The 25,960-nt window shown below is 50.7% G+C and overlaps 1 long non-coding RNA gene and 5 other non-coding genes across 8 annotated transcripts; 4 read left to right on the top strand and 2 right to left on the bottom strand.

Moving 5' to 3' along the window:
* Nucleotides 1-1,185: 1,185 nt before the first annotated feature.
* Nucleotides 1,186-1,319, bottom strand: LOC138990607 (small nucleolar RNA SNORA71). Its single transcript, XR_011466730.1, has one exon. It is a non-coding gene; the product is annotated as a small nucleolar RNA SNORA71 (small nucleolar RNA).
* A 3,149-nt stretch (nt 1,320-4,468) lies between these two features.
* On the bottom strand, nt 4,469-4,603 carry LOC138990608 (small nucleolar RNA SNORA71). Its single transcript, XR_011466731.1, has one exon. It is a non-coding gene; the product is annotated as a small nucleolar RNA SNORA71 (small nucleolar RNA).
* A 12,791-nt stretch (nt 4,604-17,394) lies between these two features.
* LOC138990460 (uncharacterized) lies at nt 17,395-25,304 on the top strand. 3 transcript variants are annotated; one of them, XR_011466595.1, is made up of 7 exons: nt 17,395-17,605; nt 19,005-19,087; nt 19,468-19,529; nt 21,065-21,137; nt 22,175-22,277; nt 23,163-23,311; nt 23,418-25,304. It is a non-coding gene; the product is annotated as an uncharacterized lncRNA (long non-coding RNA). The 3 variants fall into 3 exon arrangements; XR_011466594.1 differs by lacking the exon at nt 19,005-19,087 and having other exon boundaries at nt 17,396-17,605; nt 22,117-22,277; XR_011466593.1 differs by lacking the exon at nt 19,005-19,087 and having other exon boundaries at nt 17,408-17,605.
* LOC138990609 (small nucleolar RNA SNORA71) lies at nt 18,846-18,979 on the top strand. Its single transcript, XR_011466732.1, has one exon. It is a non-coding gene; the product is annotated as a small nucleolar RNA SNORA71 (small nucleolar RNA).
* On the top strand, nt 19,998-20,130 carry LOC138990606 (small nucleolar RNA SNORA71). The gene has a single exon (XR_011466729.1). It is a non-coding gene; the product is annotated as a small nucleolar RNA SNORA71 (small nucleolar RNA).
* Nucleotides 21,697-21,828, top strand: LOC138990610 (small nucleolar RNA SNORA71). Its single transcript, XR_011466733.1, has one exon. It is a non-coding gene; the product is annotated as a small nucleolar RNA SNORA71 (small nucleolar RNA).
* Nucleotides 25,305-25,960: the final 656 nt, after the last annotated feature.

The following is a 25,960-nucleotide window of genomic DNA, read 5'->3' as shown; positions in this document are numbered from 1 at the left end:
GGAGGACCTGGTCCAGATGGAAGGAAACCAGTCTTCTGGGTCTGCTGTGCCCTGTGGCACCTGCTAGGGGGCAGGGGCAGAGCCAGCTGAAGGTCTCCAGCTGTGAATCCCAAGGTCCCAAGGTCTCAGGCCTTAGCCAGGCCCCTGACCTGGTCACATGGGGCCAAGCCCTTCCATACTGTGCTGAGGCAACAGGAGAAGAAGGTCTGGCGGTGGTCATGCAGCAACACCCCTCTTCAGTCTGCTACGCCAGTGGCTGTGATCAGACCCAGAACAACCTAAAGGAGGAAATCAGATGAGGCTGGCAGCTTGCAACGTCTGTCTCAGAAACAGAGGCCGACTTAGCCCCTTGGCAGTAACTCACCATGAGGAGGCTCCTCCAGGGAAGCTGGAACCCGGGTCACCATCCTGAGAGGCCAGCGTTCCCATCCCCGAGGTGTCCTCCAAGGCAGCACCCCCAGCATGATGGGGAGGTCAACAGGGCAGGAGGTCACGACAAGGGTTTGCTCTCCGATGTTACCTTGCCTTTCTTCAAGCCAACATCTGTGAGAATGCCCCCAAATAGTCAGGGATGCGCTGCAGCTTTTTTCACACCAAACTCAGCTCAAAAAGGAAATCCCAAAGCTCCCAGAGAAGAATCAAAAGGAACACTGTCTTTTAAAAAATGCACCTTCTGAGGGCAACCGAGCAAATGTAGGAACTGGCAGAGAGATGGCTGGAGAGCCTGCTCTCAGGAGCTCCTCCGACTCGGTCCACCCACACTGTATGTCAGAGGGGGACCGCCAAGGCCCAGCAGCCCTCCCCCCACACCTTCATTACCTGCCTGCACACCTGACTCCCAGGTGCGCACACTCACCCTGGCCTCAGATCATCCTCATGTTCCTCCCCTCCCCCCGAAGTCCCTCCTGGGGTCTATCACGTCTCAGTCCTTCCAAGGCCGGTCCACCACCTCCTCCAAACAGCTGCTCCCCTTGACAATCTTACAGCAGTCCCCGAACACCCCCCGACATCACTCATGTTCATTATGCGTAATGCAGCCTGGCTCCTTACACCCCCTAACATCTTGAAGCCTGACACGGACATGGCCTGGCTCTGGTAACAGGGGGCCATGCTGAGACATCAGTGCCCATCACAAAGGAGCCCCCAGCGCCTGAGGGGGAAGCTCGGGCTGGAAAGGAGCAGAGGTGTGGGAAAGCGCCAGCATTTGAAAGGGACAGGTGCGGACCCTCCAAACTCGGGAAATTGCTTTCCACAACTTCTCTCCCTGCATTGTCAACGACCAGAGCACGGACAGCCCATGGTCTCTTTTGAATGCAGGTGCATACGGGGCAGAGAGCACTCTGGGAAGAGAAGGCCAACACAGGGCAGAAGCACTGGGAAAATACTACAACTGGAGGTTACAGGACTCACGTGGTCTTAGGCACCACAGAGTCACCTCCAACGTAGCTGTGGTTTTTCAAATGATGGAAACAAGGTTCTGAATAGGATGCTGACTGAGACGGCGGTCAAAGGAGACTCAAGCCCAGGGGCGGAATCTCTAGCGCCCAGGTTCACGTGCTTCTGCCCACACTCCGGGGAGGAGGGCAGATACCCCATAACTCTCAGTGCCCTAATGGGACTCGAGAGGTGCCATCCTGCAGCAGCCGCTGAAGACAGTGATGCGCCAGATGTGACCCAGGCTGCCTGGGGCTGGGGTGGTGAGTGGACCTGGGGACTCGTGGATGCTGCCTTCATTCCACCTCTCAGCTCCCCTACATCTTCACCCAAAGCCCCTGGGGACACACATACGACCACTGTGTGGGAGGACCCAACACTCTATAGAGAATGGACCAGAGATCTTACCTCAAGGACAGCACGGTCTAGAATGCTCCTGACATGACAGCTTCCATGACGCCTCTGCATGCAGTGGACTTGTCTGGAACAGACCAGAAGCAAAGGGTGAGCACTCGACTTGCCCCTGCTCACAGGAGGGCAAAGGCACCAGGAAAGGGCTTAGCACTAGAGTTACCAGACAGTAAACATCCCCCAAGTGTCGGCTGTTGTTATTTCCTGAAAAGACATGCTATTTCTTCACACAAAAAACAATAGTTAACTCTGAAGAAGGAGACAGTGGATGCTCTGTGGCAGGGTGCCAATGCCGATGGATGTGTAATTGATCAGGGACAGGCAGAAAAGGATGTCATCGCCAGATTTATGGGAATGTGCCATGGCCGACTGACAGCAACTGAAGCAACACATCAAAGGAGCCTGTTTCCCAACAGCAGGAGCCAGAAGGACACACCCCAGCAATGACACTAACACACCCCAACAGACCTGAGGCCCTGGAGGCCCAAGGGGTGGGCAGAAGAGACACAGAAGTGTAGAAATCTCCCAGAACTAGGGAGCGAGGGTGCGAGACAGCCCTACTGCGTTTCCTCTGTCTGCACTACCAATAAGCAAGCCACGGGCAGCCCAGCATCACTTCCAAGTGCAGCAGCAGCAAAGGACAGAGGGCTTACTGAAAAAGGAGGCCAGTGGCAGAGGCTCAGAGCAGTCAGCCGAGTTGAGCATGAGAACCCAGTATCTGCTTCTAGTCCTGCTAAAAAGCCTTCCACATGGCCCAGAAGGGACAGACAAAGGGAGGACACCTCTGAAAGAAAAGTGACGGAGGTCTTAGGTTGTAACAGCCAGGGATGACGTGAGCCGGAGACAAATAGCCTCACTGCAGTCCTGCTTTCTGGAGGATGAAACCAGAGACAGGAGAAGGTCCCAGAGTCAGGAGGAGACAGAGAAGTGACACACGAGTACAGGTGGACATGTCAGAATCCTTTCCCTGCTCTACACATTCTGCTGCCAAAGTGACAATCTGAGGAAGGGCTCCCCAAGGCTCTCAGGACCAAGCACACAAAGAGGAACTGGGTGGTTCCTCAAAGACCCCGAGAGGGTGAAGCTGAGTGCGAGGACCAAGTCACCCTTGTCTCTCTTCTATCTCTTCCCAGACCACACGGGGACCTCATGCACCTTGTGGGGGGCAAAGCTCCAGATCTCCAGGGAACAGGACTCACCTGGGCCAGCTGTCTCTTGACAGGATGGGGACACCACTCAGGGACCCCTGTGCACTGTGCTGCTTCCTCTGCAACGATCAAGAAGCCCTGGATGAGCAACCTAGATGCCACCCGGTCACCACGTGTCCTGGAACCCAGATGGATGCCACCCGGTCACCACGTGTCCTGGAACCCAGGCAGAGCACCTGGGTTCTCGGAGACACTGGCTGCTTCACAAATGTGAGCTGTGTTCCCAACCCACGAGCCACACCTTTTATTCCCAGGACAGAAGTTCATTACTCCACATAGGACAACAGCTCATCTGCATCTGACACAGAAACGGTTTTTCAGATCATCTTTTGTGCAAACTCAGATGACTCTGTACAGAGTCTGGAAGCTGGATCCTGAATAGAAAGAGAAGGTCCAGGACAGGTTTGCGAGTGTGTGGCACCTGACAGGCCATGCCTGGCCTGGGCAGGGGGTGGGGGTTAGGGGGTGGGGGTGTGTGTGAGGAGGTAGAGGCGCCCCAGGCCTCCTGCAGGGGTGGGGTCTGGTGTCTGGTTAAGCCCGTCCAACTGCATTACTTCTGTGAGTCCTGTTATGTAAGCCCTGTCCAAGGGCATTACTGTTCTAGCTCCTGCCACCATAACCACAGGTCACGGGGAAACTCTCCCTTAGTAGACTGGGCTCCGTCTCACGCCAAGGAACCTCCAGTGGGTAAATACTGGTCAACAGGAAGAACAACTCCAAGAAAAGAAAACACAGGAAGTACCTCCACCTCTCCCCGGGCTGGCTGGCCACAAGCAGTCTTTCTCTGATTCTCCATGACATGATGGGCCACGCCACCTCACTGGGATGTGTCTGTCCTGTCCTCTCCTGCTGGGCAATTGTTCCACAGCTGCTGAGCACCAGACACCTGCCAGGCACTGAGCAGATGACACTCAGATACTGACCTTGAGATCGGAGCAGAGAGAGGCAGAAAAGACAAGAAAACCCATGATTCCCATGAAGTATGATTAGTGTCCTCACCACTCTCTAGACCACAAGCTGGACTAAGGACCTGGAAACGGGGAAGAGGGGAGGTAGACCTGGCTTTCTAGAGGGAAGCTCCTGGTGAAAATTACCCAGTGGCTCCACAACCAGCCCCAGCTTCTAAGAAACAGCCCCTGCTTTATCTTCCCTTTTTTTTTTTAAAACACATTACTGACCAGAGACTTATTATTAATACATTTTTTTTACCCAAACATTTTTGACCACCAATGTATCAATATCACTTCCATAACAAATCACTGGCACCAGACATTAGTTTCCTGAAAACATCCCCTGGTCAACAATGAGTTAAAAGCTTCTCAGCAACTAGCACTGAGCCTGGCATAGGGAGCGCTTAGTAAGCTTCACACCAGGTGCCAGGAGGCAGATCTAAAAAGGCAGTAGGAGGGAGACAGTGTGTGACAGCTCCAGAGTTCAGAAGGGACAGGAGTGAACCCTCCAAACACAGGGAAAACGCTTTCAGCAATTCCTCTCCCTGCGCTATAAATGACTAAGGCACCGGCAGCCCACGATCACTTTCGAATGCAGGGGCAGAGAAGGGCAGATGGGGAATCAGGCAGAGGAGCCCGGGTTAGCAGCCGGCTCTCCACCCAGGCAGGGGAAAGCTGCCCAGCCAGGCCCAGGACCCCAGGCACTAGCCTCACTTCCTGAAAAGGTTCCACCGCCCCCCATCAAAAGAAGCCAGGGGAGACCAACTTCTGGTTAAAAAAAAAAAAAAAAGCCTCAATTACTCATCCACCCCACAAATACCAACTGAGCACCCACTACATGCCAAGTACTGTGAGTTCAAATAAAAAGAACACAGACCAGGCCTCTGCCCTTCCGGAGTGATTGCCATTTTCCCCCTTGAAGGAAAGGAAAGCTCAGGAGAATAAAGGAACTCACCCCAGGTTCCCCGGCTAATGACGGGCTGACTCAGGATCCGAACTCAGGCCTTTCTGGCCCCCAAACCCACCCCCATCCCCCTGCACAAGAGCTTTGCAAGGCAGGTCCCAGAACCCTCAAGCCCAGGAACCACCCCCTCTGCAGTAGGGCAGGAAGGCCACAGCTCCAGCACTGCCCCAGGGGACAGCTCAGTCCCTGGACCCGGGGTGGGGGTGGTGGGGGGGGCGCGGCAGGCAGTGCGGGTCAGGGCCCTGCAGGAGGGGAGGAGGCTGCGCAGGGCCTGGCCCGGCAAAGAGAGGGGAAGGCCTTCAGTGCGAAGCAGGGGCCCAGGAAGCCAGACTCTGCTCTTCTAGAGCCCTGGGGGCGTCCTCAGTTAAAGTGGAAGTTTGAACACTTTTACCTTAGAAGTTAACCGAGGAGAAATGGGCTAATGGTCACGAAGATATTTGCCCGGCAACCGACAAGCGGCTTCAGGGGATGAAACGTTGGAGTCGGAGGTGATGGGATGTGATCGGGGGGCCTCTGGCGCAGCGCGGGTGCGGTTCACACCGGCTCCGCACGAACCTCCCTCCGAGACCTTGGGCCCACGCATCCCCGGACCCGCTTCTCGCCGTCGGTGGGCCCAAGTCTCCCCACCGGGCGAGTCCCGGGACCCGACGCTCCAAAACGGCGCTGGCCGGTGGTGCGGTGACCCGAGGCCCCTTTGTCAAGAACACGAGTGCAGAGAGGTCCACATGCAGCGGAGGGAACCGCCTCAGAACCAAGAGTGGGCCTGGGCTTGGAGCTGACCTGCACTCCCCGACCCCACGGGCCTCAGTTTACCCTCCTGTCGGGGGCAGGGGGGACGGAGAACCTTAGAGGCCTGCGGGGGTTCCGGGGCAGCAAGGTCCTGCAGTGACTCACCCGGGGCGCCAGGAATGTCGGCTGCAGGTCAAACTGGACGACGTGAGAAGATGCTGGACGGTTCCCGGCGACTCGGAGACAGGACCCACCCTCCATCTGTCGAGCGCTGGCGGAACTGCAGTTGAGAGACGAGCTAGGGCCTAGAGCGGCGAATCCCCGGATGGACCCCGCGCTAGCAGTCTCTTCGCGCCCCCTAGTGGATCGGAGTTGAAACTGACCCGCCAAATATTCAAGCATTCTTTGATCTCCCCAACCATCCATCCGACTGTTAAATGGTTAGGACGTCTGTAGTTTTGAGCTGTCTATTCTTTCTCTCTGATTTTCTGTGGCATTCACTCTTCCTATTGAATTCAGTCTTGCTGGGAACGTCAATTATGGTGTCGTGCCTTCTGACAAAGTGTGTGTGGGGCTGAAGCTGGGGAAACTATACTTTCTTCCTTAATTTTGCATCTCGAGTGTGAGAGACTGTGGATCCTAAAGAGCTTGGAGGCTAGTTGTGGGGCTATGAGTAGAATCATACTTCAACCAATTTCCAAATTAAGATGGCTTCACGGTGGAGGTGTGCCTTACTGGGTTCTGAAGGACTCAAACAGAAGAGGGAAATGGGAAGATGTTCAGAAAAGGGAGGAAGAGAAAGACTAAAAAGCTGATGTTGGGGTAAGGATAGGGAATGGATGCATGTGCTGGGACGTGAAGAAGTTAGAAACTGGATGAGGCATCTCATTGCATGATCTTTAAATATTGATGCAAGAGAAGAAACAGAAATTTTCAGTGTTGCAATGCGAGAGGGGCTCACTAGATTCCAAAGTGTAAGAAAAATTCCATGTATCTCAGTCAGCTCCTGGCTCCTGAGGGCTTAAAAAATGAGAAAAAGGACAATTGAAAGGATCTAAACAAAGTGAAAATCAATAAAACAACAAGAGCAGAAACTAAAATAGCAGAAAATGAGCATAATCATATGTAGAGCAACAGAGCCAATTTTAGCAATGAGTAAGTTGGTACAGTCAGAGCAGAAAGTAAAAAATGAGAGAACAATTTGATTTTTTGCTTGTAAAATTTTAAACTTAGGTAAAATGAGCACTTTTCTGGAAAATATTTAACAGAATTGTCTTAAGGAAAAAATAGAAAACCCAAATAATTTCATAACACTGTAAGCAATTGAATCAGTAGTTAAGTCTTCCCACAAAGAAAACATCATAACCAAGTGTCTTAATAAGTAAGTTCTACAAAGCTTTACAATATTTTACAGCCTCCTGGATAAGAGAAAAAGAGAAAACCGTTCTAAGTTCACATAATTCCCAAATTAGAAAAGGTCAATAAAAGAAAAAATAAAGTATAGGTTAATTTATTTAGGAATGTAAACATCCTAAAAATATATTGGTAAATCTCAGGTAGAACCAGGCTTGGTCAGTGATAACAGGCAGACAAAAGACCCAGCTCAGATTCGACTACCTTTCGACTCCTCTTCCTTTCACTGTTGTTACCCACCCTCCACCCACTGTATCCCTTGTTATGGCCTGCCTGCCCAGTGAGTTCACCCAGACAGGAGCAGGGTCTTGGCCAAGCATGCCAAGCAAGGTATGCATGCTCAACACCTGGGCATCTCTGCACGGTCAGTACCTCCCAACCCACCGATGAGACACCTCCCAGATGCGTGACTCTTCCCCCAGCTACAGAAAGGTGGAAGTGCCTGTCCTTTGGTCTAGAAAGTAACTGAGAATTGAGAGTTTCAAGATTGTGGAGTTAAGGATTGCATTTGTCAGAAGGTCCCTCTACTTGCAAACCTTTCTCTTATTCTAGTGGACATTCATGGGTTACACTGTCACAGGTTTAGTTATTAATATCTTCCGCTTGTCGTCATGAAGCTTGTGGGAAAATTCCCCCCAAGTGTTTCTCTTTAAAGATATTTCCAGGGACTACTCTGGTGGTCCAGTGGTTAAGACTCCAAGTTTCCTAATGCAGGGACCAAGGTTCAATCCCTGGTTGGGGAGCTAAGATCCCACATGCTGTGCAGCATGGGAGGGGCAAAAAAAGATATTCCCAAGAGTCTTCATTAGAAGGGCCCACCATTTAGGGATTAGAATGGAGATTTTTTAAATTCCCCCCTCCTTCAGGATGGTAGAAAATAGGGTGACTCTGCTGGGCCAGAGAAGGATGTGCTAGGAAAACATCAAGTGTTTTCTATGTTCAACCAAGCATCCCTAACATCTCTGCTTCTCAGCCAGAGACTATAATATGAATGGCATGTCCATGAGTTGGGCAGTGCATGACCATATGTGGCAATCCTGCCTCCCTTCGGTGGAAGGTGGATGGATGTGCACTTCAGGGCACACCCAGCATGTGTCCACCTGCTACCTCACGTGCAAGAAATGGAGTAAATGTAAAGTCGGAAGTCCACACACAGGGAGAGGGGGAGATACAGGACCGAGTGTCCTGGTAGCACTTAAGTCCCTGGTGTTTGTCACCTTGGAAGCTCAGTTCCACCTCTGCCCTTCCTCTTGTTCGATTATATAAGCTTCCCAATAATGTAATTCTTTGTTAGCATAAGTTAGGTTTCTGTCTCCAACACTCCTGGCTAAAAGCCCGTAAATGGCCAATTATTAGGGTATTCCACCAGTGGCCTGGAGCATGGGAGGTTGGCAGTTGCCTGATGCACTGTGTGTGCTTATCTCAGATGACTTTCTCATCTATGGCACTGGCCTACCTAACTGGAGACTGCAGCAAACGGCAGCATGTTGAAGTCTCGAAATAAAAGTATTGTGACAACCTTTGCTTGGGGCATTCAGATAACAGTCCATGCTCAGTGGCTTGGCCTTTTTTGTCAGTCAGTGATGTGTCTGCAGATGTTAAAAACAAAACAAAATTGCAGTGCATGCTCTGCAAGCTCCTGAAGGGATGGATGTTTCAAGTGAGTCTACTGCTGGCGGGGATGTATTGAGGACCTATCCAGAAGAGGAGTAGGCTGATGATTAGGTCTGCCTGGAACAAGACTCTTTCAGGAGTGGACACAGTGGGCTTAAGGAGGCTCTAAGGGGAGGAGAAGCCACCAGCCACTTGCTACTGGTCATCAAAACAGAACAGTCGCAGCAAAAAGGGGGCAAGGGCACTGCTCTGCCAGTGAACCTTCTATCCATTCATTCATTCGATACACATAAGTGAGTGCTTCCACTCTGTGCAGCACTGTGCTGGTGGGTGTGGCCAGCAGATGACAATTGCAGCCTGACTGGCAGGAAATTTAAAAAGGAACAACGAAGACTACCACCTAAACAATTCCCCAAACAACTGTTAAGTTAATGATTTTTTCCCATAAAAGCACTGGAAAAGCCATGCCCCTTTTCAAATGCTGCTTTTTGTTTTTCTATTTGTATAATGACTGGGACTTCCCTGGTGGCTCAGACAATAAAGCGTCTGCCTGCAATGCAGGAGACCCAGGTTCAATCCCTGGGTCGGGAAGATCCCCTGGAGAAGGAAATGGCACCCCACTCCAGTCCTCTTGCCTGGAAAATCTCATGGACAGAGGAGCCTGGTAGGCTATACAGTCCATGGGGTCACAAAGAGTCGGACACAACTGAGCGACTTCACTTTCACTTCTTTCGCTTAATGACCGGGAGGTATAGGGATGAATGAAAGAAACGCTTTGTGTCTGCCTCGTTCCAAGCTTATGGTCTAATAATCCACCAGTATCAAATTAGCTCTGTCCCACAGATGCAAGCGTGGTTTTCTTTTGGGAAGTCTAGTAATTCATCACAGTGACGTCAAAGTGTGGTCGATATCACAGAATCAGGAAGAAGGTAAGATATGATGGGTTGAGTTATGACCCCTCAAAAGGTGTTATGTTGAAGTTGTTTAACACCTGGTACCTGGCAGTGTGACCTGCCGTGGAAACAGTCTTTACAGATGTAATTAAGAGGTAAGTTAAAATGAGGTCATGTTGCAAGAGGGAGGACCATTAATCCAATACGACCGGTGTCCTTACAAGTAAGGAGAAAGGTACTCCAGGAGAATGCAGTGTGACTCCCAAGGTTGATGGGCACCACCAGAAGCTAGGGAGAAGCAAGCAAGAGTCTTGCCCAAAGTTCCAGAGGGAACATGGCCCTGCCTTCACGTTGATTCTGGACTTCTAACCTCCAGAATAGTGAGAGAGCACATTTCTGTTTTAAGCCACCCAGTTTGTGGCACTCTCTTATGGCAGCCCTGGGGAATAAATTTAATACACATAAAAAATTTTTTCTCTTCTACATCTTACCTGTGTTAGCAAGCTACTTAATCTTTCTGAGTCTCAGTTTCTCAACTCTAAAATAGATCGAATATGCAAAATGGAGCAGCTACTGTGTGAAAAAAGTTTTTTTTTTGGCTGCACCATGCAGCCTGCAGATTGTTAGTTCCTTGACCAGGGATTGAACTCAGACCACAGCAGTGAAAGCGCTGAATCGTAATCACTAGGCTACCAGGGAACTCTCTGGTGCAGCCGCTAGGGCAAAGAGTATGGTGGTTGCTCAAAATATTAAAAATGGAATTGCTGTAGGATCCAACGATTTCACTTACGGATATATCCTCGAAACAACTGAAAGCAGGCTGTTTAAGGGATGTTTGTCCACCCACGTGCATGGCAATATATTCACTCTAGCCAGAAAGTAGAAGCCACTCAGATGTCCATTGATGGATGAATGGATAAATATGATGTGGTCTATCACACAATGGAATATTATTCAGCCCTCAAAAGGAAGGAAATTCTAACAAATGCTACAACATATATGAACCTTAATGATATTATGCTAAGTGAAATAAACCAGTTATAAAAGGACAAATACTGAATGATCCCAGGCTTCCCTGGTGGCTCAGTGGTAAAGAATCCATCTGCCAATGGCAGAGACGCAAGAGATGTGGGTTTGATACCTGGTCCGGGAAGATCCCCTGCAGAAGGAAATGGCAACCCACTCCAGTATTCTTGCCTCAGAAATCCCATGGACAGAGGAACCTGACGGGCTGCAGTCCATGGGGTCCCAAAGAGTTGGCCATGACTTAGCAACTAAAGAACAACAACTGGATGATTCTACTTATGCAAGTTTCCTTGATTAGTCAAATTCGGAATCAGAAAGCAGGATGATGGTTGCCAGGGGCTGGGGAAAGTGGAGTTACTATTGGATGGCTGTAAGTTTCAGTTTGAAAGATGAGAAGAGTTCTGGGGATTGACTGCATAATGATGTGAATGTACTGGACACTACTGAGCTGAATACTTAAAAATGGCTAAGATAAATTTTGTGTTATGCTTATTTTACAATTCAAAAATTTAAGAGACTTCCCTGGTGGTCCAGAGGTTAAGAATCTGCTTTACAAGGCAGGGGACACAGGTTCAATTCCTGGTCAGGGAACTAAGATCCCACATGCCTTGGAGCAACTAAGCCATCGACCCACAGCTGGAGTCAGTGCCCCGCAAAGAAAGATCCCACATGATGCAATGAGGATCCCGTGTGCCGCAGCTGAGACTCGACGCAGCCAGATAAATATATAAATATTTTTTAAAAATTAAAATAGGTAAAATAATGCATTGAAATATGTTAGTACCATAAGTGCTTTTTTCAGTAGTTGATATCTTACATTAAATAGTAAACTAGTAATACATTTTAGCTATTACCATGGTTATCATAATTTGATTAAAAATTAATATTCATTCATAACTATAAACATTCTTAGAATTCTAAAAATAGACTATACATCATAAAACATTGTGCTTAGTCACTTCAGTCATATCTGACTCTTTCTGACACAGTGGAGTGTAACCCGCCAGGCTCCTCTGTCCGTGGGATTCTCCAGGCAAGAAAACTGGAATGGGTAGCCATACCCTCCTCCAGAGGATTTTCCTGACCCACAGATCGAACTCTCATCTCTTATGTCTCCTGCATTGGTAGGCGGATTCTTTACCACAGAGCCACCAGGGAAACCGTCAGTCAATATCATACATAATGGTGAAATCATAGAAGAATTATTCTATTTTTATCCTAGAAGTTCCAGAAAAATAGTCAGGGATGTCTGCTGCCCTTGGCCAGGATGACCCAAGGTCATAAAAGTAAAGAACTGGGGACTTCCTTTGTGATCCAGAGGCTAAGATTCTGCGCTCCCAGTGCAGGGGGCCCAGGTTCCATCCCTGGTCAGGAAACTAGATGCCCCACACCACAACTAAGAGTTCACACAACATAGCGAAGACAGAAGGTCCTGTATGCTGCAACTAAGACTCAGCACAGCCAAATAAGCACAGGCATAAATAAATAAATATTTTAAAAGAGTAAAGAATTGATATCGTCAACTAGCATGGTGAGAGAGAATGAGCCAAAGTCAAATATTGTTATCCTGGTTGCTCAAGTATTCAGGCAAGATAGTTGATGATTCTCAAGTCAGGAAAGTTTAAGTTAGTAAGCCACAAACATCTCAGTTATTTAGTTAGCAAAGGAGGCCCAAAACTGTTGTTCAGGGAAACAAGTTAAATAGCTAAGACCATCCAGAGTCATTAGTCAAGAAGGTTGTATTCAAGGACTGTCCACCGTCAAATGAAGGAAAGTCCAATGTCACCAGCCAAAGTTATCAGTCTTTCTCTTGGACTCTGGTCCCCCAGGGCCCAGCCTGCCAGTTTCTGAAGGGAGAAAGCCATCTCTTCTCCTGTTTGCTCCCATGGCAGAGGCCTGAGCTATATAAACCCTCAGTGAGCTCACACTGACCCCCTCTCCAGCATCAGTGGCCTTCAGCCCAGGACAAAAATGAACCAGAAGCAAGTCTAGTAACAGAGAGGTTTGGGAGTCAGAGAACCCACCTAGGGGACCCAGGGAAGTGGGGGTGCTGAGACCTCGGTGGGAACTGACCCTGGTGGAGAGACCCTCTGTCTCATCTCAGTCTGTCCGAGCATCCAGTGAGGGTTTGGGGCTGCTGGAGACCCCCAAACAGGCCCAGCCCTGGGCCACAGGACAGCAGAGGCCCTGGGCGGCTGGACTGGCCAAGGCTACCACTGGGCCTCAGTCCCAGCCTGCAGAAGCCCAAGCCTATTCCTCCTGAAAGACGTAGTAACAGAGCATCAGTAAGATGATGATGAGGAAGAGGAACAGAAAAATAAAAACTTCCAGTATGTTGTTCATTCTTAGTGTGGGGTTGGAGCCTGGAGCTCCTGCAGGGCTCACCAGGCCAGCTGCTGACTTCCGGCCTAGACCCTGGGCATCACTTCCTTGGTACAATCTGTTTAGTCAGCTGAGACCTCATCTCCCCACCCCAGCGCCCCCCCCAAGTCCAGGCAGCAGGAATCTCTCAGCCACTGTGAGGTCACAAACTCCAAGATGGCAGAATGTTGGCCTCCCAGTCACAGCTCTATCCTTTATAAATGCGATCAGTATTTTGAAAGTGAGACTTTTCGTATGTCATCGTAAAACATATATATTATATATATATTTTGCCTCTCTCTTTAAACTTCCTAAATGGAAATATCTTTTCCCTATCCTTGGAAAAATATCAGGCAGTCCTCATAACTTCTCTGATCCTTCTTAGGTAATAAGTATTGTGTTACTAAAAATAGCAAACATGATTTCTATTCCATTAATTTAAATGTTCATCTCATATATTCATCATGCCTTCAGTGACTGTTGATAGTTAAGACTTCTCTGCTCTCCACCGTCTGGGACCAAGCATAGGGTGGGCTGCTGTCTGCTAGGAGGGAATGGGAACCTTCTCCCTTTACTTGCCCAGATGTGTTTCTAGTCACCAGTTTCTGCTCAGTCCCCCTACCCCCCCACTCCCAGTACCTCCAGGATCAGGTGAAATGAAGAGTGAGATGGGGGAACATCTCTCCCCAGGCTGGACCTGAAATTGAGGCTGTGCATTCTCCCTCAGCCCCTGTTTCAGGGGTTCTTCAACGAGCCCCCTCCTGGTGCCCGTTGAGTGAACCCCACGTGATGTGAACAGGCCCTCTTCTTGGGGGCCCCCTCCCCCTAGCAGGCTCTGTCTAAAGTAGAACGTCTTGGGCAGCAGGTAGCCAGTCCTAGTCCAGATCCTACACCTGCTAAAGGAGACAATGTACCCTTGACTGAGGAAGGGGTTGGGCACGGGTCACCTGGGCTTTCCAACGCTAGGTGACATTAATCAAACTCCGGGGTGTTCTTGCTGGAGCTCCCAGGTATGAAGTTCACCAGAGCAAAAGGAACTTCCTCCTACTCTTCCTCTTGGGGGCAAAGGAGGAGGGAGTGTTTTAAGACATAGAGCCCATAATTCCCTCTTTTTCATGCCTAACATTGTACTTTAAAACATACATATATATATTTGTTTATGGCTGTGCTGGGCCTTCACTGCTTTGCACAGGCTTTCTCTCGTTGCAGAGAGCGGGGGCTACTCCCCAGTTGCGGTGCGTGGGCCTCTCCTTGTGCTGGTTTCCCTTGTCGCAGAGCACGGCTCTAGGGCATGTGGCTTCAGTAGTTGCTGTGCGCAGGATCAGTAGTTCTGATGCATGGGCTTAGTGGCTCGGCAGCACGTGGGATCTTCCCAGACCAGGGATTGAACCGGTCGCCCCTGCATTGCAAGGCAGATTCTTAACCACTGGACCACAAGGGAAGCCCCACTATACTGTTAATACCCTCGGATTAGAAGAGAGGCATGAGTCACAAGCAACCATTTTCCAGTTATTTCTTCCTAAATTCGACATCTAATCCAATACCCTCTTTGGAAGGCAGCTGTCATTTTATCAGGTGGAACCTTCAAAAATTACAACTGTGACTTGTTGTTATTCAGCTATTCTTTCCTGTATTTTGGTGCCTCCTTGGTACCTCGGCTGAAATATCTATTTTAATATCTTGTTACACTAACAACAAGCATCAACCACACCTTTTAGATGGCCAGCCTCCTCTAGAGACTGGGGATGCAGAAATGAACCCGCCCAGATTCCCTCCCTGGCATCACGGGCACAAAGATGCAGATTATCTAGGCTGGAATCATGGCTCTGACCTTTCCCAGCCTTCTGAAAGCAGCTTTCCTTTACTCTCCAGTTTAGAACTATGAGGCTCCTCATCTGAGTGGTGCAGGAGACCCAGCCCCTCTCAGGCGGTCCCAGGCTCGTGGGTGGGGCCTGCAGAAGGGACTTGCTGTCAGTCTCCCACTTGCTGTTTCTCTCCTCTGGCTCCAAAGGGCTGATCCAAGCCAGATGGCCTGAGACCTGGGCTGATGGACACAGCAGCCACCAGGCACATGTGGCCACAGACCACTGAAAATATCGCCAGTCCCAGTTGCAATGTGCTGTCAGCATAAAACATGCACTGATTCCGAAGACTATGTACAAAGGAAAAGAAATAGTAAATATCCTATTAATAATTTAAAAATATTGATTACATATTGAAATAATATTTTGATTATCTTGTATTAACTAAAATATATTATTAAAATTAATTTCACCTTTTAGGTACTTTAAACTTTTTATTTATTTTTTATTGAAGTATAGTTGAGTTACAATGTTGTGTTAGTTTTTGGTGTACAGCAAAGTGACTCTCTCTGTATATATATTCTTTTTAAATTATTTATTTATTTATTTATTCGGGCTTTCTCTAGTTTTGGTGAGCGGGGGCTACTCTCTAGCGGTGGTGCGCCGGCTTCTCATTGCGGTGACCTCTCTTCTTGTGAAGCATGACTCTTAGAGCACTTGGGCTTCAGCAGTTCCAGCACATGGGCTCAGTAGTTGTGGCACACGGGCTTAGTTGCCCCACCGTATGTGGTATCTTCCTGGACCAGGAATCAAACCTGTGTCCTCTGCATTGGCAAGTGGATTCTTAACCACTGGGCCACCAGAGAAGGGCCCTATATTCTTTTTCATACTCTTTTCCATGATGGTTTATCACTGGACATTGAATATAGTTCCCTGTGCTGTACAGCAGGACCTTGTAGTTTGTCCATTCTACACGTTTGGTACCTTTTTTTTTTTTAACCTTGGTGCTGGTTTAATCGCTAAGTCGTGTCCAACTCTTGCAACCCCATGGACTGTAGCCTGCCAGGCTCCTCTGTCCATGGGATTCTCCAGGCAAGGATACTGGAGTGGGTTGCCATTTCCTTCTCCAGGGGATCCTCCTGACCCAGGAATCGAACCCAGGTTTCCTGCATTGTAGTCGGATTCTTTACCAACTGAGCTATGAGAGAAGCACCTCCCCCTTTTTAATCTTTTCTTTTTTTTATTAAGTTTTATTGGAGTATATAGTTGCTTAACCTTTTTAATGTGGCTCCTGGAAAATTTAAAATTACACATTCAGCCAGCATTGTATTTCTACTGGATAGCGCTGCCTTTAGACCCTTCAAATATGGCGCACTCTCTCTGCCTCATAAATAATCCCATGGTGTCCTAAATAATCCATGGTGTCCTCACAGTGACAGAAACTCTGGACTTTTTAAAAAATACTTACATAGAGCAACTACCACGCTTGGCCATCTGCTCTGCGCTGTGTCCTCGACGTGCACTGTTTCATTTAATCCTCACAGCAACGCTATGAGAAGGGGAGCTCTGATTCTGCACATTTTCCAGAAAGGAAAACGAAGGCTGGACAAAGTTAGGTCATGGCCACACGGAGAGTAAGGGCAGGAGCAGGAGGCAGGAGGACACCAGCGCTGTGTTCTCACCCGGCTCCTTTGACTCATGTCCTACCAGCCACAGCATCCCCCTCCCCCTACCCCTCAGGAGACCCCCAGGGTTCTCATGTCTTAGAACTGCACCAGCTCCTCCCAGCTACAGAAGATGGAGTGTTTTCACCCTCAGAGACCACCCCCAGCCATCTCCCTCTTTGTTGTATCAGTCAATGCAAACATGATTAAGTCCTTCTTGATCAAAAGCAGCTTCAAGGCTAGTTTTACTTTTAGGATGACCTTTTAGCAAAGCACCTGCCTACCATGCTAGGCTTATCTCCTTGTCATTCTCACGTTCCAGTTGTAGGTCATCGAACAGTATTTTAGTCTGGCGAGGTCCAAATGAATACACAGTCAGAATTCATTCATTTGTTCAACTGAGCCAGCCACAAAACTAGGCACTCTGAATACAATGGTAAATCAGATTAAGACCCCTATTGTCCAAACTCAACACAATCCACACAAGCTCTTGCTAATAACAACAGTTCCTGTCTTAGGCTCCCTGGTAAAGAATCTGCCTGCCAAGCAGGAGACGGAAGAGATGCAGGTTAAATCCCTGGGTCGGGAAGATCCCCTGGAGGAGGAAATGGCAACCCAGTCCAGGATTCCAGCCGGGATAATCCCAGGAACAGAGGAGCCTGGCAGACTACCAGTCCATAGGCTTGCAAGAGTTGGACACGATTTAGCGACTAAACAACAACTGGTAGAAGAGTAACCATTCCTACAGATTAATGACAAATCAGTGACAACAAACAGAACACAAAGAAAAGCAGAGCAGGTGAGGAAACGTTACTGCCAAAATTCCGGGCTGCTTCTGGAAATTACCCAGTCATGCAGACGCAGAACTTGGACTCCGCTCCACAAGAGGGCGCTGCAAAACCGGTTGCGCGGGATCCAGTCCGGGCAACGCCGCTCTAGGCCGCAAGCCCCGCTTCAACTGCATTTCCGCCGTCGCTGTGCGTGTGGAGGTGGTTCTTGCCTCTTTGTCCACGGTTCGTCGTGGATCCCGCGCCATCTGCACGTATCCGGGGACATCCGCGGACACCGGTATCTTCCCGCACTGTCGGCTTTGTCTCCGCCGCTCTCCCGCGCCGTCTGGTCGTGGGGCACCCCGGGTAAGTCCTCTGCGGGGAGCGCCGGGCACGTGGTCCGCTCCCTTCCCAGCCCAAGGGGAAACAGACCCAAGCGGGGAGCACAGGCCGCAGGTCGCCTCGGAGCCCAGGGCCACTCCCCGTTCCGAGCCCGTCCCCTGAGCCTGTGGGTCTCTCGGGACTCGTCTTCTCGACAGAGGGGCCTCTGGTCGTCTGGCCTCCGGCCGGCGCCGCTTCGGAATATGGGGGTTTCCTGGCCTCACCCATCTGTGGGGAGACTTGGGCTGGCCGACGGTGAGAAGCGGGTCCGGGGATGCGTTGGCCCGAGGTCTTGCAGGGAGGTTCGTGCGGAGCCGGTGTGAACCGCACACGTGCTGCGCCAGAGCCCCCGGATCACATCCCATCACCTCCGACTCCAGCGTTTCATCCCTTGCAGCCGCTCGTCGGTGCCGGGCAGATAACCTTCGTGACCATTAGCCCATTTCCCTCGGTAACCTCTAAGGGAAAAGTGTTCAAACCTCCACTTTGAGAGCCTCCCCAGGGCCCCAGAAGGGCAGTGTCTGGCTTCCTGGGCCCCTGTTTCGCGTTGAAGGCCTTTCCTTCTCTTTGCCGGGCCAGGCCCTGCGCAGCTGAAGACGCTGCCTCGGGCGGCGCCCCCTCCCCTCCTGCAGGACCCTGACCCGCACTGCCTGCCGCGCTCCCGCCGTGTCCAGGAACTGAGCTGTCCCCTGGGGCAGTGCTGGAGCTGTGGCCTTCCTGCCCTACTGCAGAGGCGGTGGTTCCTGGGCTTGGGGGTTCTGGGACCTGCCTTGCAAAGCCCTTGTGCAAGAGGATGGGGGTGGGTTTGGGGGCCAGAAAGGCCTGAGTTCGGATCCTGAGTCAGCCCCTCATTAGCCGGGGAACCTGGGGTGAGTTCCTTTATTCTCCTGAGCTTTCCTTTCCTTCAAGGGGGAAAATGGCAATCACTCCGGAAGGGCAGAGGCCTGGTCTGTGTTCTTTTTATTTGAACTCACAGTTCTTGGTATGGAGTAGGTCCTCAGTTGATGTTTGTGGGGTGGATGAGTAATTGAGGCTTTTTTTTTTTTAACCAGAAGTTGGTCTTCCCCTGGCTTCTTCCCCTCCCTGAGGGGAGGTGGAACCTTTTCAGGAAGTGAGGCTAGTGCCTGGGGTCCTGGGCCTGGCTGTGCAGCTTTCCCCTGCCTGGGTGGAGAGCCAGCTGCTAACCCAGGCTCCTTTGCCTGATTCCCCATCTGCCCTTCTCTGCCCCTGCATTCGAAAGTGATCGTGGGCTGCTGGTGCCTTAGTCATTGATAGTGCAGGGAGAGGAATTGCTGAAGGCGTTTTCCCCGTGTTTGGAGGGTCCATCCTGTCCCTTCTGAACTCTGGAGCTGTCACACACCGTCTCCCTCCTACTGCCTTTTAGACACTTCCTGGCGGTTGATGTCAGTTGACTGCCCTCTGCCTGGCTCAGTGCTGGTTTCTGTGAGGCTTTGGGAAAGAATGTGGGTGAGTTCTGCCCCTGCAGTGGTCTTGTGACTCTGATCTCCGGTCTCAGCAGCCCTGAGACCTTGTTTGCCACTGGATTTGAAGTGATTACAGGCTGCCTGTGTCCTAGTTGTTGGAAATATGGGCCGAGGAAAAGTTGCAAGAATTTTCCTCATAATTCAGGCGATCCTTGCTTGTCCCTTCCAAACCGGACAGCCCTTTAGTTGCTGTGACAGTGGCCAAGCCTGAGGTGCACTGAGGGTGGGGGGAGTCAGGCTGTAGTGGGTTCATTGCCTCAGACCCAGATTCCCCAGCATTCACACCCCGGGTTTTCCTGCTGCTGAGCATGATGGTTTCCTGTCTGGTGGGCTGATCACCTGCTGGCCTCTTGTCTCCTGCAGGAGTGTCACGTGGCTGCGTTGGGTGAGAGGTGTCCTCGGGGAGAGCCGAGACTGAGACCCAGGTAAGTGGTGTCCTGCTCATTCTGTCCTGCTCATCCTCCCAGTTCTATGCAGACTGGGAGGGCAGAGGTGTGGGGAGTGAGCGTGCAGTTGGAGGCCCGGCCCCCCTTCTGCTGCTGAGAGCCCCCTGTGGAGGCTGCAGTAATGTTGAGAGGATGGAGGTTCACACCCAGTGACCAGCTGAGGGCTCTTCTGTGAGCCTGAGCGAGAATTCTGTATGGTGTTCAATCCTGGTGGTGTCGGAACCCAGGGGTTCTCCGCATTTCTGCCATCAGTCTTCCCTTCGGCTCTTGGCAGGGACTGGGAAATGATCCAGGGTAGATCTGCCATCTTAGACTGTGAGTCTGGTCAGTGCTCCATCTGCTGGTCTGCTCCTCATCCAGGCCACTTCTCAGGGTGCTGGCAGTAGCCTCTCTGCTTGGCTTCCTCGTTGCCCTTCTCTGCCCAGCTCCCTCACTGCCCTTCTCTGCCCCTGCATTCGAAAGTGACCGTGGGCTGCCTGTGCCCTGGTCATTGATAGTGCAGGGAGAGGAATCGCCGAAAGCCTTTCCCCGTGTTTGGAGGGTCCATCCTGTCCCTTGCAAACCCTGGCGCTTTCGCACATGCCTGTCTTTCCCCTGATTTGTGTTGCTTCCTGGCACCCAGTGCATGTGTGCACTGAGCGCCCCTCTTCCGGAGCAGCCCCTGCCTCGGGTCTATGGGCTGGCAGGGGAGGGCTCCCCTCCTAGAAGCTTTCTCTGCTTCCTCCCCACACCCCTTCCCACATCCTCAGCCCCACCCCCAGCACTAACCCCGCCTGGGAAACTTGATTTGCTGGTTGTGCCTGTTATGCTGTGATCTTGAGGGCAGTGCCTCTTTGCATTGTGTCTGATGCCCGACTATAGCAGCTGGTCATAAAGGTTGGGGCGGGGAGCGGACAAAGAGGTAGAGATGCCCTATCTGTTGCGAGGAGATCAGACTCCTCCCATTGCGGAGGGTCAGGGCACCATGCCCTCCGGCAAGCCAGTCTGCTAGGTCAGCCTCCTTTTCTTCTCCCCTGGGTGTGTTGTTTCTCTAATGAAAGGTAGACTTACTGTTACCTGTCTTTAATCCTGCTGGGGGTGATTTTCTAGTAATTGACTGGACAGAGCACAGTGTCGTTGAGGATACATATGTACTTATCCCATATACCAGATGGTGGCTCCACGGCCCTCCCTCTACAGCTATTGGCCCTCCCAGTCCATTCTAGTCGCTGCCAGTTGGCCACAGGCTGCTCTGCAAACCCTGACCTCAGCATGTTGTTTTTAACAAGACGGATGCGCAGCAGATCGATCACAGTTGCCCCGTAGGATGACGTGGGGGTTAGTCCTGTCCCAGATGACCTGCCCACCCCTTCCAGAGTCACCTTGTCCTTGTTCCTGTGACAGTGTGGCCGTTCGGGGACTACAGTGACAGCCCCCCTGTGAGGGTGCTGGAGTCCGCCAGCTGCTGTGCCAGGTGGTTCGCTGTGAGCCCCAGGCCCTGCTCTGCGTGCCCGCTCACGGCTTTTCTCTTGCAGATGGGTCTGTGTGCACAGAGGTTCCATGGGAGGCATCTTCATGCCAGCCAGCCGCTAGGCCCTGGGGCCCCAGGTAAGGTGTTTGGACCTTTCTGTGGAATTCTGTGTTTTGTAAAGTCTTCTTCATGTTTTCTGGGGCTTGGGTGATCATGTAAGGGGAAGCGGGGTGACAGTGGCCTCCTGGTGTGAGGCAGTCTCTCCCATGTACACAGGGGAGGGCCCTGAAGAAACCTGCTCGCCGGGCGCCTCCCTTCCAAGTCTTGTGATGGAGAGCATGTGGGTTTACGCACCAGAGACTCTGGTTCCACCTCTGAACCCGTTTAGCCCTATGACCTCCATCTCAGACTCTGCTTACCTGAAAAGGGAAGCTAGGATAGCAGTGATGGTTTTAAAACAGGTTTCATGGCTGTGTCCTGACCAACATCCTGATCGTTTTCAGCCAGAAAGCTGTTTTTTATGCTGGAAGTGTGTTGACTCCCCTGGCAGGGAGGTCTTGTGGGGGCTTGGCAGGGTGCTACAAAGCTGCCGGGACTCGCTGCGGCTGGGCTGGGCTGCTCCCCCGACTTGGGCATCCCCCAGGCCCCTGGCGCCAGTCTCCTGTCCTCTCTGGCTCCCCTTCTGCCCTTTTCTGCTCCTGCATCGAAAGTGATGGTGGGCTGCCCGTGCCCTGGTCATCGATACTGCAGGGAGAGGAGTCTCTGAAAGACCTTTCCCCGTGTTTGAAGGGCCCAGCCGTCCCTTCCAAACCCTGGAGCTTTCACACACTAGTTTTTTTCTCCTGCCATTCCCTTCAGAGCTTAGACCTCGGCTGGTCCCTGGACTTGCAGGGGTTCACTTTGTCTTTGAAGTTCAGGGACCTCTTGGCAAAAACCAGTCAACACATTTATACCTGGTCTTCACACTGCAATAAGTTCACGCAGTGCGAAAGAGCATGGGGTGGGGAGGAAGGGCTGTAAACCGTGGCTTCTGCTCTGTGGACTTAACAGGAGTGGAGGACAACCTGCGATGTGTTATTCAAGACAGCCCGTGACTGACGCGCTTGTTGTTGACAGAATCCCCAGCCCTGCCGTCAGCAGAGGGCTGACATCTACCTTTTGTCCTGTGCTGCAGATGTGTTCGGTGGAGGCAGAAACCCTCTACCAGTGCCCTCGCTTAATACACTCCGAAGATGCAACATGGCACCCCAGGAGGTGTGTCTAGCTCCCAGATCAAGGTGAGGTGGGGTTCCATTCACCGTTGCCCCCCGCCTTTCCCCACATTTGGTCTGAGGGCTCATGTCTAGTTCTCTCCTGTCTACATTTGTGTTTGATTCTGTTTTGCTAGAAGTTTCTATTCGCATCTCATAATGTGAAGGTAGTGAGACTATTAGATGTGAGCCACAGGGTACTCGGTAGGCATCCAACAGCCTGAGTGTTCCCTTGGCTTTCAAACCTGCCCTCTGCCCCTGACGTGCATCAGAGGCTTGTCCTGTCCAGTCCCTGGTCCTGGGGCCCCTCAGCCAGCCTTTCCATTTTTCTTGGCTGGCCAAATTAAGTGGGTCTTTGCAGAATAGGGGCTTCCCTGGTGGCTCAGGCGCTAAAAGCATCTGCCTACAATGTGGGAGACCCGGATTCGATCCCTGGGTGGGGAAGATCCCTGGAGCAGGAAATGGCAACCCATTCCAGTACTCTTGCCTGGAAAATCGCATGGACAGAGGAGCCTGATAGGCTACAGTCCATGGGGTCGCAAAGAGTCGGACACGACTGAGCCACTTAACGAATTTTAACTTTTGCAGAATAGGATGACGGTGGGAGAGCTCCTGAGGGTGGTGGTCCATCCTTTGATGTGAAGATACAGTGGGAGTTTGGTTCACAGCCCCTGATAGCACTAAAGTCTAGTCTGTCTGCCCAGATCTGGAAATGCTTGAAAGAAAATCCTTTGTTCTAAAAACCAAACCTTTGATGTGTTTTTCTTTGTTACTGCATCTATTCTGGTGATTTCTAGTTGAGCTTGGATAAATTGGAAGCTTGGGCCTAGTCGATTGGAACCCTCTCAGTGATGCTGCCTCGGGAGAAGATGGTGCTGGAGACTAAATGCTTGTATGGTTCTTCCCTCCTAGGTCAGCCTTAGATCTGGAGGTGGCTGAGGAGGTCCCAAGTTCCTGAGTCAGTGACCTTGGGGTCACCTGGGATCTGGAATGGCTGGTATTTCTCCCTGAGGTGGGAACCGAGCCAGCTGGGAACCCACCAACCCCCTGAGGGTTGGCTGGTGAGTTAATGCCTCTGGCTGGGAACCGCCCCCTGGAGGGTTGGCTGGTTTAAGTCTACGCAGATGGGAACTCCCAACCATTGGTCTTGCCTGTCCTTTCCTGAAGGTCCCTATTGTTTGTGGGCACCAATGGAGCAGAGCGTGGAGAGTGCCGTTCCCACGTGAAGAGCTGCCCGCCATCTGCCCACAGTGTCACGGGAGCCGTGTTCACTCAGCACTAGAGATCCGGGGCAAAGCTGTGGGACTGGCGGCCTGGATCCCCTTCAGCCGCTCTGACTCCTGACAGCGGTGCCCTCGGAGGGCGTAGACCGAGAAGGCTGGCCCAGTCCCTCGGTGACTTCAGTGAACAAGAGTTTTTCTGTTGAGTTGGCAGCTGTTTATGATTTTTCTCTCCACCTGCCCATTCAATAAACTGTATTCACCCACCTCACCTGTGTTTTAAATCCGCAACAAGCCACATGCCAGCGAGGCGGGGCAGCGTGAATGTGGGTCATGGGCCAGATCCTGTTTTCACCCTTTAAGTCCTTCCATCCTGCTTCTGAGGCTAGGCATGCGGGCTGTTGTTTCAGGTGTTGTGTTAGAACAGAGGTGAACCACCTCTTGCTGGTGGTTGGCTCAGGTTAGGACCCGTAAGAGTAGAGGGCTGTGACAGGAAGCAGAGTGTCAGAGGGAGACAGGCGCTGATATCACTGGAAAAGCTGCGGGGGTAGGCTCAGCATGCACCTGCTTGTGTGGCCAGCTGGCCTAGCTTGCATGGAATTGAGGGGTTTCCCAGGACATGGGACTTCGGTTGCCAAAACTAGGAAAGTCCTGGGCAAGCTGGAACAAGTTGGTCAGCTTGTCTGGGGTGTAAAGTACACAGTATTGGGACTTCCTTGTAGTCCAGCAGTTAAGAATCTGCCATCCAACAGGGGACTAGTTGGACCCCTGGCGGGGAACTAAGATCCCACATGCCTTGAGGCAATAAGTCCATATGCCAGTCAGACTGGGTGTCTGTCACTACAAACCAAAGTATTGCTGACTTTTCCTAAACTTGTGAGGTATGATGCTTCTTATTAGGGTATCCTGTGATGGGCCTGCCCCTGGCATGAAGCCCAGCAGGTGGTGTACTTCATTAGGAAGACGCCCACTTGTGCTGGCCTAGATAACCCAGGAGGCCAGAAGCAAGGGGACCCACTGAACTCCAGTCAGTGTGTCTCATCCTTCACTCAGCTTCCAGACAGTGGTCCCTTCTTAGAGGTATTTGTCAGTCTGCGTGTCTGCTGACATTAAAAATAAAGCAGCAGCCCCTGCGCACTGCAGCCAAGAAAGCCTGCATGTCGCAACAAAGACCTAGAGCAGCCAAAACTAAAAATTTAAAGCAATAGGCATGCCTCCTGCCAGCAGGAGAGGTTGTGTGTGTGAAGTGGGCCTTTTTGGTGGGATTTTCCCTGAAAATATGGGAAAGTAGGTTTGTCCAATGACCTTGGCCAGGAAAACCCATGAACGGGAATCCTTTGCTGCCAAAAGATGCAGAAGCAGAGAATGAGGTTTTCGTAATCAAAAACAGCCTATGATTAGAACAATAAACAGTAACCTGCAGGAAAAATGCTAACTTTCTTTGCTAACTAACCAAGCATTTCAGGATAACACTTGGCTTTGGTTCATTACCACTTTCTGGGGAAGTCTTCTCGTGCTATTTTAAAATTGAGGAATCTGGGGTTTGGAGAGATTTAATAGATTTTTGCTAAGAGACCAAAGAGGTGATGGAACCACACTCATAAAGCAGGTCACACTTGCCCCAAGTCTATGCTCTTTATTGTAACTGAGTATATGTTAGTAAATTTCCTAATTGTATTATAGATCAGGGTTGCATTCATAGTGTAAATCCCTTTTATTCTTGGTGGATTATTTTAGACCGGGGGTTTGTACATTATGGCCCATTGCTCAGATCTGGCCTGCTGCCTGTTTTATGTGTTGTTTTTTTTTTTTAATAAAGTTTTACTGGAACACAGCCACACGCACTCTAGCAGGCTGTTCTCTATTAACAACAGAAGTGTTGAGTAGTTACAACAGAGACAATATATTCAGCCAAGACTAAAAGATGTGCTTTCTGGCCCTTTACAGAAAAAAATATGTTGGTTCCTGTTTTTGGCTCTAAGCTTGATGTAGGCAGAGACTGCTGTGTTTTTCTTATTCTGATCCCACCTCTTCTAGCACTCAGCCCAGGGACAGAAGCCAGTGCAGGCAACTCAAAATTGAAATCATTTATTGGATAGATTTGTAGTCCATGTAGGAGCTGGGTGGTCTGTGGTCTCAGTGAGTCTTCTCCACCAATAAAGTAGTAGCTGCTACCGTTAGAACAAGGCTTTAAGCCCATTTCTGTCTGACTTGCTCCTTTAACCATGACATCAAATAACATCTACAAAGTTGCACATGTATGTTTAGTGTTGAGCAGGATGCTTTGGGCTACATGGTGGTTGAACACTGCTCATATTTTTTTGCGTCATTGAAGTTTTCTCTAGGGGACCACAGGCAAGGAGTTGGAGTTGGCTCCCCAGAGAGTCTGAGGACAGCTGAAAGAACGTGTAGGGATACGGGAAGGGGTGGAGGAAGTCAGGTGTGTCTTCAGGCGGCAGACTGAAGACATGAGGACAGGACACCCACGGG

Source organism: Bos mutus, chromosome 13 (genome assembly GCF_027580195.1).
Source record: "Bos mutus isolate GX-2022 chromosome 13, NWIPB_WYAK_1.1, whole genome shotgun sequence".
Lineage (NCBI taxonomy): Eukaryota > Metazoa > Chordata > Mammalia > Artiodactyla > Bovidae > Bos > Bos mutus.
The sequence above is the reverse complement of the archived record's forward strand: the minus strand, read 5'-3'. Positions and strand labels throughout refer to the sequence as shown.